Consider the following 14,558-nt stretch of genomic DNA (forward strand, 5'->3'; position numbering starts at 1 on the left):
AGACTAAACCAGGAAGAAGTTGAATGTCTGAATAGACCAATAACAGGCTCTGAAATTGTGGCAATAATCAATAGCATAGCAACCAAAAAGAGTCTGGGACCAGACGGATTCACAGCTGAATTCTACCAGAGGTACAGGGAGGAACTGGTACCATTCCTTCTGAAACTATTCCAATCTACAGAAAAAGAGGGAATCCTCCCTAACACATTTTACGAGGACAGCATCATCCTGATACCAAAGCCTGGCAGAGACATAACCAAAAAAGAGAATTTCAGACCAATATCATTGATGAACATTGATGCAAAAATCCTCAATAAAATACTGGCAAACTGAATCCAGCAGCACATCAAAAAACTTATCCACCATGATCAAGTGGGCTTCATCCCTGGGATGCAAGGCTGGTTCAACATACACAAACCAATAAATGTAATCCAGCATATAAACAGAACCAAAGACAAAAGCCACATGATTATCTCAATAGATGCAGAAAGGGCCTTTGACAAAATTCAACAACACTTCATGCTAAAAACTCTCAATAAATTAGGTACTGATTGGACGTATCTCAAAATAATAAGAGCTATCTATGACAGACCCACAGCCAATATCATACTGAATGGGCAAAAACTGGAAGCATTCCCTTTGAAAACTGGCACAAGACAGTGATGCCCTGTCTCACCACTCCTATTCAACATAGTGTTGGAACTTCTGGCCAGGGCAATCAGGCAGGAGAAGGAAATAAAGGGTATTCAATTAGGAAAAGAGGAAGTCAAATTGTCCCTGTTTGCAGATGACATGATTGTATATCTAGAAAACCCCATTGTCTCAGCCCAAAATCTCCTTAAGCTGCTAAGCAACTTCACCAAAGTCTCAGGATACAAAATCAATGTACAAAAATCACAAGCCTTCTTGTACACCAATCACAGACAAACAGAGAGCCAAATCATGAGTGAACTCCCATTCACAATTGCTTCAAACAGAATAAACTACCTAGGAATCCAACTTACAAGGGACATGAAGGACCTCTTCAAGGAGAACTACAAACCACTGCTCAATGAAATAAAAGAGGATACAAACAAATGGAAGAACATTCCATGCTCATGAGTTGGAAGAATCAATATCGCAAAAATGGCCATACTGCCCAAGGTAATTTATAGATTCAATGCCATCCCCATCAAGCTACCAATGACTTTCTTCACAGAATTGGAAAAAACTACTTTAAAGTTCATATGGAACCAAAAAAGAGCCCACATCGCCAAGTCAACCGTAAGCCAAAAGAACAAAGCTGGAGGCATCACGCTACCTGACTTCAAACTATACTACAAGGCTACAGTAACCAAAACAGTATGGTACTGGTACCACAACAGAGACATAGATTAATGGAACAGAACAGAGCCCTCAAAAATAATGCCACATATCTACAACTATCTGATCTTTGACAAACCTGACAAAAACAAGAAATGGGATAAGGATTCCCTATTTAATAAATGGTACTGGGAAAACTGGCTAGCCATATGTAGAAAGCTGAAACTGGATCCCTTCCTTACACCTTATACAAAAATGAATTCAAGATGGATTAAAGACTTACATGTTAGACCTAAAACCATTAAAATCCTACAAGAAAACATAGGCAATACCATTCAGGACATAGGCATGGACAAGGACTTCATGTCTAAAACACCAAAAGCAATGGCAACAAAAGCCAAAATTGACAAATGGGATCTAATTAAACTAAAGAGCTTCTGCACAGCAAAAGAAACTACCATCAGAGTGAACAGGCAACCTACAGAATGGGAGAAAATTGTTGCAACCTACTCATCTGACAAAGGGCTAATATCCAGAATCTACAATGAACTCAAACAAATTTACAAGAAAAAAACAAACAACCCCATCAAAAAGTGGGCAGAGGACATGAACAGACACTTCTCAAAAGAAGACATTTATGCAGCCAAAAAACACATGAAAAAATGCTCATCATCACTGGCCATCAGAGAAATGCAAATCAAAACCACAATGAGATACCATCTCACACCAGTTAGAATGGCCATCATTAAAAAGTCAGGAAACAACAGGTGCTGGAGAGGATGTGGAGAAATAGGAACACTTTTATGCTGTTGGTGGGACTGTAAACTAGTTCAACCATTGTGGAAGTCAGTGTGGCAATTCCTCAGGGATCTAGAACTAGAAATACCATTTGACCCAGCCATCCCATTACTGGGTACATATCCAAAGGACTATAAATCATGCTGCTATAAAGACACATGCACACGTATGTTTATTGCGGCACTATTCACAATAGCAAAGACTTGGAACCAACCCAAATGTCCAACAACGCTAGACTGGATTAAGAAAATGTGGCACATATACAGCATGGAATACTATGCAGGCATAAAAAATGATGAGTTCATGTCCTTTGTAGGGACATGGATGAAACTACAAACCATCATTCTCAGTAAACTATTGCAAGGACAAAAAACCAAACACCGCATGTTCTCACTCATAGGTGGGAATTGAACAATGAGAAAACATGGACACAGGAAGGGGAGCATCACACTCTGGGGACTGTTGTGGGGTGGGGGGTCGGGGGAGGGATAGCATTAGGAGATATACCTAATGCTAAATGACGAGTTAATGGGTGCAGGAAATCAACATGGCACATGGATATGTATGTAACAAACCTGCACATTGTGCACATGTACCCTAAAACTTAAAGTATAATAATAAAAATAAATAAATAAATAAATAAATATATAAATGAATCATTGTAGTGTGTTTTTCTTTTTGTAACCAACCTGACTTAGGTTAGTGTTTTTACTAGAAATTTACTAGCCAATAATGGAATTTTTGATAGTACAAGAACAATCTACCTATTGTAGAATAATAAGATTGTAAACAGCAGTAGCAATATAGGAAAAATTCAGACATTCAGCTATACTGGAGAGGTATGATAGGCAGCTTCCAGCAATATATGCAATAAATATATATGTCTGTATCTAATCAGTTAACTCCCTTTAGTTAGACCACCAGGTGGAGGCAAGTCCAGGCTTTGATCCAATTTTATTTCAATGCCAAATGGTATAGCTTCTTGAGAAAGGGAATTATTATGTCTATCTAAAGTGTAAGGAAGTTTTCTTTTAAGTAGAGCTTCTTAATTGAAAATTCAGTGGTGGCTAAATGCTTATATTTACTGGAAATAGACAACAGTTTCTCAAGCTGTGTTTTTTGCTTTCCTGTGTGTTGAGATATTTGTGGTTTATGTTCCTCATAATGTAACTGAAGACTCAAAGGAATGGCAACAGAACAAGACAATGGCAGATCTCATTTTCTTCAGAAACAACAAGCTGGAATTCAGAGTCCTAAAGTTTGAATTCTACATATTTTCTACTTGTCTAGGTGGATTTAGAATTTTTGGTGCTTTAACCTGTGACTTGCCGTATTTTCATATTTAAAGTTATGAGAGCACCAAGTTAACACATAATGAAGATAAAAAGTGACACAGCTGCTCTTTCTATAGTGAGAAACTGGTGATATGGTCCTTAAAAATCTCTGCTATTTCACATGAGAATAAGGAAACTAAAAGCAAAGTAAGTTGTCACTACAAAACTACATGTATGCTATTTCTTATCCTCTGTCTAGTTGATTTTCATTTGTTTACAAATACCTAATTCATATGACACTTTTTCTGAAGGCATCTCAAATGACATATAATCGAAAGTAGACAGAAGTAACATTTTTTTTTTCAGTTCTGACCAGGATACCCAATAAACAAAATATAGACTTTGCCTTAAGGAGCTTTTATTTGTAATGAACAGAAATATACCAATAAATGCCTACAACAAAATTTTATAGTATCATGATAAATTTATGTGTAAAGTGTAGAAGTACTGAAAAGGAAGTGGTTATATCTGGGCATGGGAGTAGGAAGAAGGGATAGAGAAAGCTTAATGAAAGAAATAACTTCCAACAAAATTTTGGCGGGCAAACAAGAATTCACCTGGTTGAAAACAGTCTAGGTGGGGAAGAGGGAGGAATCGTGTCCGGGTTGAGAGAAGAACAGGTGTGAAGACAGAGTCAAGCAAAGAGAATGGCATTAAGGGTGCTCTGTTTTGTTTGTGTTCCTAATTCTTTAATTTTCTTTTTTTATAGGCAACAAATATTTATTGAGTACCTATCACGCCCCATGGACTGTTTACTTTATGAAGCTTAAGTTCTAGAGAAGAGGTAGGTAACTATATTCTACAAGATAGGCAATAAACCCAATGAACACAGAACACATACTGTAATGGAAAATGCCATTGAGAAATTGGAAGTAGGAAAGGGGATGGAGAGATCTGGGATGGGGATTGGTGAAAGTGAGTTTTAAATGAGATGGTTAGGAATGGGCTCACTGGGAAAGTAATATTTTAATAAAAATCTGAACAATGTTTTCATGCAGAAAACAGAAGAGCATTTCAGGAGAGAAATCAGAATAGTCCAAAGCAGGCAGAAACTGAAGCATTAGCAGGGTTGTATTCCCTTCAGAAGCTCTGCAGGAGACTCAGTTGCTTGCTTCTTCTAGCTTTTGGTGTTTGCTGGGACAGCTTGGCATATGGCTGCATCACTTGCTTATCTTCAAGGGCAGCATCCCCAAATCTCTCTCTGTGGTGTCTTCACATTACCTTCTGCTCTGTGTAGTAAAATCTCCCATTCCTCCTTCTTATAAGGATTCATGTGGTTGCATTTAGGGCGATCTCAGCTGGATAATCCAAGATAATCTCTCCATCTCAAGAGCCTTAACTTAATCACTACATAGACTGTCACATAAGGTAACACTCACAGATTCCAGGGATTAGGGGAAGAGGGTATAAACTTCTTCTATTTAGCCTTATTTGGGCTTCTTGGAGTTTCCCCTGTGTTTACAGAGTTTAAGGGTCAGTTTAAGATTTGGATGGAGTTTATATTCTGAACTGGGGACTCTCTTTTCCTGGATGTCTATTTTCTAAGGTTGACCTGTCTTACTTCTTTCTTCTGTTGTCATCTAGAGTTCTGTCCACTATTTCTTCAAGACAGAAATATTGTGCCTTTATTGTTGTTCGAGACTTAGCCATCCTGTTTGGAATTAGCCAGTTTCTGCATTCAAGACCAAAAACTAGATGAAATAGGAAGCTACTTTCTGTCATTTCCTTTTCCCACAAATATTCACTTCTTCAGTTTCTGCCTGCTTTGGACTATTCTACAGTGCCCTGAAGTAGGTGTTCTCTTTTTCCCAGAGTTTATAGTTTTTATCTATAGGGTAGATGGTCAACAGTAGTTACTTCTCTATTACTGAAAGCTGGGCCTGCACATTTTTTTAAGAGCACATGGGGCATTTACAAAAAAAAAATGCAAGTTTTGGTTTATAAACAAAGTCTCAACAAATCACCATAGGTTGCAGCCCTTTTAAAGTATTTTTCTGACAAAAGAAATTTAAAATTCTAAAACAAAAAGATAAACTAAAAACCGTAAATGACTATATATAAAACAATGGACTTTTAAATAATCTTTGAGTCACAAAAGAAAAACAAAGATTAAAAAACATTTGGACTACATGCTAAAAAAGACATTAAAATGTGTCAGATATACTAAAGCACTACTTAGAGAAAATATTATAGACTTAAAAGCAAATATTTAAAAAGAGAGAGGGTGAAAAGTCAATGATGTATGTTTCCATCCCAAGAAAAGAAAAAGAATACCAAATCCAAACGAAGTAGAAAAGGAGGAAGGAAATAATAGAGATAAGAGCTGAAATAAATAAAATTAAAACCAAATATACATTAGAGAAAAATAACAAAGCCAAATTGATATTTGAAATGATTAACAAAATTTCTGAACACTGTGAAAAACAGACAAGAAAAAAGCTGACAACTTATCAGTAATCAGGAATAAAATTTAGATTATAAATACAAACTCCAATAGACATTAAATATAATAAAGGATATTGTGAACAGTTTTGTTCAAAATATTCAAAATAAGTTTGAATATTTGGATGAAATGGACAAATTCTCTTCTCTGTTCCTTCTCCTTTGCACTCTCTATTATTGTGTGAGGGTGGGATGTATATTTGGGTAGACGACCTTTTATAAAAGCACTGCTTTATTGTATTATGCCATTCTTGCATTGCTGTAAAGAAATTGCTTGAAACTGGGTAATTTATAAAGAAAAGAGGTTTAATTGGTTCACTGTTCTGCACACTGTACAGGAAACATGGAGCTGGCAGCTACTTCGCTTCTAGATAAGCCTCAGGAAGTTTACAATCATGGCAGAAGGCGAAGGGGGAGCAGGGATGTCACATGGTAAAATAAGGAGCAAGTGAGAGAGAGTAAAGGGGAGGTGCCACATGCTTTTAAACAAACAGATCTTGTGTGAACTCAGTGTGAAAGCTCACTTATCACTAAGGGGATGGCCCAAGTCATTCATGAGGGATCTGCTCCCATGATCCAAACACCTCCCACCAGGCTCCACCTCCAACACGAGGGATTACATTTCAGCATGAGATTTGGGTGGGGACAAACATTCAAACTCTACCATTAGCCAATAATTTTGAATATGAGTATTGTTTAACTTTGCTCCTCATTTTATGGCATAGTAAACTGAGGTTTACAATTCTTTCCCTATTCTCTTAGTTATTAGTGGAGAGTTGAGCAAAGGTGTTGTTGTTTAAATGTATCGTCCAAAGTTCATGTGTTGAGAATTTAATACCAATGCAACACTGTTGAGAGGTGGGACCTGTAAGACATGATTAGCTCATAAGGCTGTGCCCTCATGTGTGGACTAGTGCCCCTATGGCAGGAGTGGGTGATTTATAAAAGAGTAAGTTGAGCCTTCTTCCCTCCCCCTCCTTTTTACCCTCTGCCATGGGATGATGCAGCAGAAGGCCCCCACCAGATGTCAGCCCTTTGATCTTAGACTTTCCAGCCTCCAGAATTGTGAGGAAATAAATTTCTGTCCTTCATAAATTACCCAGTCTCAGGTATTCTGTCATAGCAGCGCAAAACAGACAAAGATAAAAGGTCTTCTAACCCCCAGTCTTTTATCCACTTCAGAGGGTAAAGGTATCCATTATTTCAAAGAGCTATTCAGAAAATAGGATTTTCAGTGTCTATAATGAGAGTTGGTAATGAAAGGAAAGGACATATTAATTAAGGTTGAGAGTGGGAGTTCACTAATAATATCTGACTGCTGACTTTCCATGAATGAGGAGACTAAAGCTACAATTTAAACAACTGAATTGAGCATTGGCTGCTCCCCATGAGTTGTATGAGTTGAAAGAATTTGAGGACACATTGGCTATGAACTAAGGAGTAACACATCCTTTTGTTACATTATACATTGACTCCTATTATATAAATGGGGCAACATGAAAGATAAATTAGTGGACTCCATTGTGAAACAATAGATGTGAAGATGTCCTTGCAGTATTAACTTGTGTCCTTTTCTGTAAATTTGCTCTTTTGGTGCATAGCAGTTACTGATAAGCTAAGAGATTCAAATATTACTCTTAATCCCTAAAAAGATTACAGTGGCTCTGCATGAGTAGCAAGTTGCTGCTGTTTAATATATATCCAGTATTTAGTATTCAAAAACTTTCCCGTCGTGGTCTCCCCACCACGTGGCACTGATAGTGTGTGTGTCTGCACGCATGCTTGGTGCACTGTGCGTCCATCCCATTGCCTGGATTCCCAGTTGGCTATGTAAAAGCTAGGTCAGTGGGCTGACGTGATCTCTGAGATGCTGCAGACTGGGTTTAGCATGACTCTCTTTAAACCAGTAGGCAGAACCTTGGTTACCTTTCTGCTGTGGTAATTGCAGCTTAAAATATTAATTGGGAAAGCCCGTTTTCCTTACTCTCCTGTTTTATTGCCATATCGAGTATGTTAGAAACTGTTCTGGAAGCATGGAGAAGTGAGGAAACGGTGGGCGGAGCAGAGGAGAAAGAAAGGGCGTACATGCTGTGGAAAGCTGCACTGTTGCTGTAGTTTCCTTTCCCTTCACTGAGGTTTAATCACTAGTTGGAGGAAATTGGAATGTTTGAAGAAGGGCCAGTGCAGGGTGGAAAAAGGAGGGGAAGACAGGAGAATTCAATAATAAGGCCAAAGGGAGTTAAGCAAAGCAATGCCCAATAAATTGTACTATGGAACTCAGTAAGTGACTAGGGAGTCAGAGCCATCCACGGCACATAGCAAAATTGTCCTACTGTTTCTTTTGAACATCTGCAGACAGGTTCTATACCAGACTGCCAGATTGGAAGCCTTCAGACTGTTGTTTCTATAATTCCCTTCTTCCTAATTTTAGGGACAGAAGTGCCAGCTGGCCGTTCATTTTCCAACAGCTTTCTTCATACCTCGACACCAGTCCTGATCACTCTGATCCCATACTCATGAGGCCGACCTCAAACTTACAAGCAAGTTGAATCTGAGCTGAATTTATAGTTAAAGTGGCATGCTTTCACAGATTTTTATAGATGCTGGAAGATGAGTACACCGGTAGGACCAGTCCTGAAAACATCAAAAGGCTGGATGATACAGGGAGGAAAAAGAGAAGGAACTCTGCTGAAAGAAATACCAAAACTGTTATTGTTCATGTGGTAGAAAAAGTAATGAATGAAGTCTTAAGACCTGGGGTCTAGCTGCAGCTTTCCCCTAACTAGTCACATGACCTTTAGCAAATTCTGTCCCTTCCTCACAGAATAATGAGTGGAATTCAACATTTCTTTCTTCTTCTTTTTCTTCTTCTTTTTTTTTTTTTTTTTTTTTTTTTTGAGACGGAGTTTTGCTCTTGTTGCTGCCCAGGCTGGAGTACAATGGTGCGATCTCGGCTCACCGCAACCACTTCTGCCTCCCGGGTTCAAGAGATTCTCCTGCCTCAGCCTCCTGAGTAGCTAGGATTACAGGCATATGCCAGCACGCCCAGCTAATTTTGCATTTTTAGTAGACACAGGGTTTCTCCATGTTGGTCAGGCTGGTCTCGAACTCCCAACCTCTGGTGATCTGCCTGCCTTGGCCTCCCAAAGTGCTGGCATTACAAGGAATTGAATAATTTCTAAGATCCTTCAAACTTTCATATTTTCAAAACCATATATTTGTCAACAAATACATATTAGATGTCTGCAATATACCAAGCATTATATACCCATCTATAATATTTTACTGCCTTTGTTTTTGAAGGACCACATTTCTCTTTGGTTACTCAATTTCCTCATTGTGAAATGCGACTAATGATGACCCTCCTGCTTATTTTAGAACACAGAGGGAAATTGTCTGAAAGTGATCTGGAAAATTTAAAATGTTCTGCAGCAGACACCTTTGACATATTCATTTGTATTCTGGGAACATATGTACAGGTTTTTCTCTTTGAGATAATAAGCAATAACCTGAAAACGCTCTGTTTTACTTGAAAATGTGTGAGATGCCTGATCCAGAGAGAAATTATCCTAATACTGTTAATATTGTTCTAGAGTTGTGTGCGCATGCTCACACAAAGCTGCTAATTAGATCATAGTAAATGCACAAAGTAACATTGTCTGCTTGAAGAATAAAGAATGTGTTCCATGAGAGCTTGCCTATTTTATTCATCATTATATTTATAATAGTAATATTTGTTGAAGGAAGGAATGAAGCAATGAAAGAATGCAGATTGCAGAGATTTCTTTAGTTTTCTTTTCATTACCAATTTCAATTCTTGCGTCGTCTTCAATATTTAGGTATTTTCTTTGATACTTTTTCTTCTCCTCTGATTACCTCTAGAGGAGAGTATATTGAAGCTCATTTTGACTCAAAATAATTTATGCTTAGGAATCAAAAGATGTTCGTGTCGCAGACACACATTCCTAAGAAATATTACTATTGTAGTTGCTTCCTGAGATCGTCTCTAACGTGTCCAATACATTATTCTGCTTTAGTTCTGTAGCACCTAACCCAGGGTATGGCACTGAAAAAGTGTTCAGTAATTCATGAATGATTTGGCCAATCCAATGGAATAACTGGTGTGAGTACCTGCGACAGAGGTGCATGACTAATAGGAGTATTGTGTAAGAAATGACACAGGGGTTCTGAAATTTTGCCATGGCATATTTAGTCATTTCCATTCAGTGTTAAGATGGTTGTCACCACACAAATCATATCTATTTGTTCACTGTAAATTTTCTCCAGGGTCACTTCCCACCTTCAAATGCATTTTCTATTCTATTCTATTCTATTCTATTCTATTCTATTCTATTCTATTCTATTCTATTATTATTATTTTTTGAGGTGGAGTCTCGCTCTGTCGCCCAGGCTGGAGTGCAGTGGGGCAACCTCGGCTCACTGCAAGCTCCGCCTCCTGGGTTCACGCCATTCTCCTGCCTCAGCCTTCCGAGTAGCTGGGACTACAGGCGCCCGACACCATGCCCGGCTAATTTTTTGTATTTTGTTTGTTTGTTTGTTTTATTAGAGACGAGGTTTTACCCTGTTAGCCAGGATGGTCTCGATCTCCTGACCTCGTGATCCGCCTGCCTCGCCTCCCAAAGTGCTGGGATTACAGGCGTGAGCCACCTCGCCCGGCCCCCAGCTTCAAATGCATTAATCGGATTCCTCCAGTATTATGAAGAAAACATTATGAAGAGCCTTACCTGATGATAGTAATAACAACCGTAACCACTAAGTAGAGTCATTTATTAATGTAGCAATGCCATATTCTCTAATTATGACATTCTATAGTAATTCTATACATTATTAATGTAGCAATGTCATATTCTCTAACAGTTGTCCAGTGTCCCAAGCCTATCATAAGCTCTTTGAAGCTCTTTGAGAACGAGAGTTGTGTCTTATGCTCAGCACTTAGGATGGCTACTTAATTTAGATAGAAGAAGAATGTGGCTATTTGCAGGCAAAAGGCAACTTGAGTCCTCACATGGCACTATATACTAAGACACCCTACACCCCCAGTTTTACATGTGGTAGTTCTAGCATGTTCCTTCATTTAAGGATTCTCTTGAATTCCATAATTTCCAGATTCCACCTGAATAAATGGTGGAGATGGCAACTGGACACAAAGTTATTTTACCCTGTTCCCTTCACATAAAAGGCAGGCTTGGGATCACTTAGGTTTGAGGGCATAAACATCCTCTCAGTGTCTGAGTACCAAAGAAATGATAAACTACTATCAATAGAAAAGTAACAGATAGCTTAATTATCAATCAGTCTAGTGGTGATTATTTTAAGACTTTTGCCACAAACTGAACTGCCCCAAAGCAAATCTCTCATGCAGTTTGGCCTTAATTTCTTTTACTCTTTTTTTGAGAGGTTATTATGCAGTGCTTCCCCGTTTAAAACACTGTTTCTACCGGGGAATATTTGGGGGTCTTCTGCATTACAGACTAAATAATTCAGTCTTTTCTCAAGAAAAACTGCCATGTTACATCTGGACAAAAATGGAAACTTTAAAAAAAGGCTCACATCGTTTTATTTTCCTTTCTGTGTGTGTATTTTTTCCCACAGAAGTATCTTATTATTTCCTAATCGAAGCTCCTTCTTCTCTATGAGGCGCTGGCCTGATATTTTCGCCTGACAAATCTCCCGGAGCAGATGGTCCCTTCAGGGAAGCTCAGGAAAGTGCTGGGTGTCTAGTTATTGCCTGGCCCCTCCCTACCTCTTGGGGCCTCAAATGACAAGTCATCAAACCAGTTTCCCTCCAGCAAAGGTCCTTGATCCGGTAGCAGCAGGTTTGGGTTTCAGGCACTGCAGAGACCCTTTGCAGTTGGGTTTAGCAGCTACCCAAGTCTGCAGCCTGCGCTGGTCCTGGGGGTGAGAGTGATATCCCTGTTGTCCAATCAGAGACGCGGGTTTCCCTGTGGTCCCCGCCCCCCTTTCCCTGCTGCCCCAATAACCGCCCTAAAAGGCCGGGCTTCTGCTGTCAAGTAGCCAGGGTGGGCTCCGCGAGGCGAGGAGGGGCTCCGGTGGGGAGGTGCGCTCCCAGGTGTTTGCAGCGGAAGTGAGAAACCTGTAGGGTATGGTCCAGCTGTGCGGCACCGAGGCGAGCAGGAGCGGGGAACAGGTAGGAAGCTGGACTTTTCCTTCTTTGCAGATAAAATAAAGAATGCGCATTTCCATGCTGTTGCCTCCCTTCCCCCAGCCCCGCCCAGCCCTCGTCACCCCCAAATCTCCTGCGGTCGCTGCAGCTCTCGCCGTGAAGTACGGCGCGGGAAGGACTGGGGCGGAGGTGGCTGGGGTGCGGGGAAGCAGGGGTGCGGGATGCCGGAGCCCTGGGGTGCCAGGCAAGGCAGGACGGCAGTGCCCTAGGAGAGGGCTCCGAGCCCGGGGTCTGTGTCTCGTCAACTTTCCTTTCGGAGGCTGCCGCCGCCAGCGCCGGGAACTCGCCCCAGGGATGCCATATCGCCTCGGCAGGGGAGGGGTGGGGAAGCAGAGAGGTCGGCAGCCCGGGGCCCGCAGGTCTTTTGCTCCCGACGCCGGCCCGCTCCTGCTCGTCTTTCGCATCCCACCTGGGCGCCTGGCTAGCGCATCGCGGAAAACCTGGGAGCGGTTGCGGAGAGGGGAGGAAGGGACTTGTTTGTCCCCTGAGCCCTCTGTTAAGATCTGGCTCCCTTCAGGAGAAGGGGGTGGGGAAGAATCCCTGCAACTCGAAGGGCACGTTGCGATTAATTACATCTCCGTTGAGAAGGCACCGGCCCTTCTCCACGATCTGCGGCAGGTGGGAGGGAGAGACCGCGGAGCCACTGCCCCTCCCCTCCTAGCCTGGCGCTGTCTACGGGAACCACCTTCACACCTAGTTTCTGAAAGGTGGGTTTGGCTTCAGGGATTTCCAGGGAGTCAAGTGATTGTGCCCGGATGGGCTCGGAGCGGCTGCGAGGCTGCCTCCCTAGGTGACCGCATCTGGGTAGTAGGTGTTGGCTCAGTGCCGGTTCCTGCAGGAGTCAGATTGCTGGGAGCAGTAGGCAGAAGAATTGCAGAGAGATCCGACGCTGCATCACCCTCTGGGACTGATGACACCCTGCTTTGAAAATTCCTGAAAAATCGGGATGATGGGAAAGAGGGAAAGGGGATAGCTGCGACCTTTCCTTATTTATTTATTTTCATGCCAAACCGGGCATGGGTATTCGTACGTGTGCTTGTGTGTGCACATCTCCAAGGTGGAGCTATATATAGCTCCTGCATACCCAGCCCGGCTTCCCTGCTGCTGAGCCGGCTGCCTTGGCCTTCTCAAGCAATCTGGAAGCACTGAGTGGGAGGGGCAAAAGGGAATCCAATTCTCCATTGGGGGAAAAGCCGGAGAAGAAGCATTCAGACTGCTGAAACCCTGAGTGAAATAATGTTTTTGTAACTTACGTAAAGATCAATATTTCATATTTCATGTTTTCAATATGTCATATTTCATGTTTTCAATATTTCAGTATTTTGAAAACATTCTTAGAGTGCCAATATGATCTTCACCCATTTCGCCGCATTTTTCGGTTTCTAAGTGTGCATATGAAACTTACCAGGCCGAAGTGTAACGCAAATCAAATTAATACATGCCGTATCTGGGATATTTTATTAGACTCGGCATAATGGTTTGGTTATTTGGTAGTAAATTTATTTCAGTGATAACTTATGGCTAACAGCATTTGGGGATCTGGGAATGGATCCACCCACTTTCCAAGACTAAGGAACTGCTAGAACCCTTGCGGGGGTAGATGTGAGGTATTTCTTTGTACAGATTTTACTTGTGGACCTGATATTTAAATTTGTACTGCTTTTTCATATCACATCTATTTGTACTACATGGGCTTTCTTTTATAGATTGATGTATGTGCATTTATCTTTGCCATTCCCTGAAATTATTTATTCCTGATGACCACCTTTCCATTTTCACAGATGAAGAAACTAAGATTCAGAGGACACAAGTGATTGGTTGAAAGTCTTCTGAAAACTTTAATATTCCAACAACCTGCCGTGTAATTATACTGCATAGCAGTTTCCCCTCAAATAGAGTACTTTTTAGCTTCCCATGATTTTTGGTCCTGGCAACAAAATGTGGTTAATGTTGATACCAGGAACAATATAAATCAAGTTTATTCAGTTCTAGTCTGACATGTATCCCTACAAAATTTAATTCTGTGTTTTAAGAACAAAATTCTGACTTGCCAAGTCATTTTGAAGATAAATGATTTAATCTACCAAGTTACCATCACAGGCAGTGTGAGCTGGCTTTTAATTTTGCTCTGCAACTTCCTGATGATCTAATTTGGAGCAAGTTAATTAAACTCTGAGAATCTGTTTCCTTGTCTTCAAAAGGAATTTTGTAGCATTGAATTTTCAGGTTGCTATGAGGGTCATAAAAAGTATGCATGTTTCTATCATGGGGATGGGCACATAGTGGGTCATTAATAAATAGGGCTACTGGTAATAATAACAATACATTTGTATGTATCAACTAAATGCATTTTAAAATTCATGGTTCTAACAAAACGATCACTCCTCTTCAGAATCTCTAGTAGACTATTTTCACTTGGAAACTTAATCATACTTAGTCTTATTTTGTTGCTTAATCCTCATTTGTATGTCTGATTT

The 14,558-nt window shown here is 40.6% G+C and overlaps 1 protein-coding gene across 4 annotated transcripts in view; it reads left to right on the forward strand.

Annotated features, from left to right (window-relative positions):
* Window positions 1-11,888: 11,888 nt before the first annotated feature.
* Window positions 11,889-14,558, forward strand: part of CNTN1 (contactin 1) — a 390,240-nt gene continuing 387,570 nt past the window's right edge. For all 4 annotated transcript variants that reach the window (XM_030822637.1, XM_030822635.1, XM_030822633.1 and 1 more), the window contains exon 1: window positions 11,889-12,045. The gene's annotated coding sequence lies outside the window, so the exon portion shown is untranslated. The remainder of the gene's footprint in view (window positions 12,046-14,558) is intronic.

The sequence above is a fragment of the Nomascus leucogenys genome, chromosome 11, assembly GCF_006542625.1.
Source record: "Nomascus leucogenys isolate Asia chromosome 11, Asia_NLE_v1, whole genome shotgun sequence".
Lineage (NCBI taxonomy): Eukaryota > Metazoa > Chordata > Mammalia > Primates > Hylobatidae > Nomascus > Nomascus leucogenys.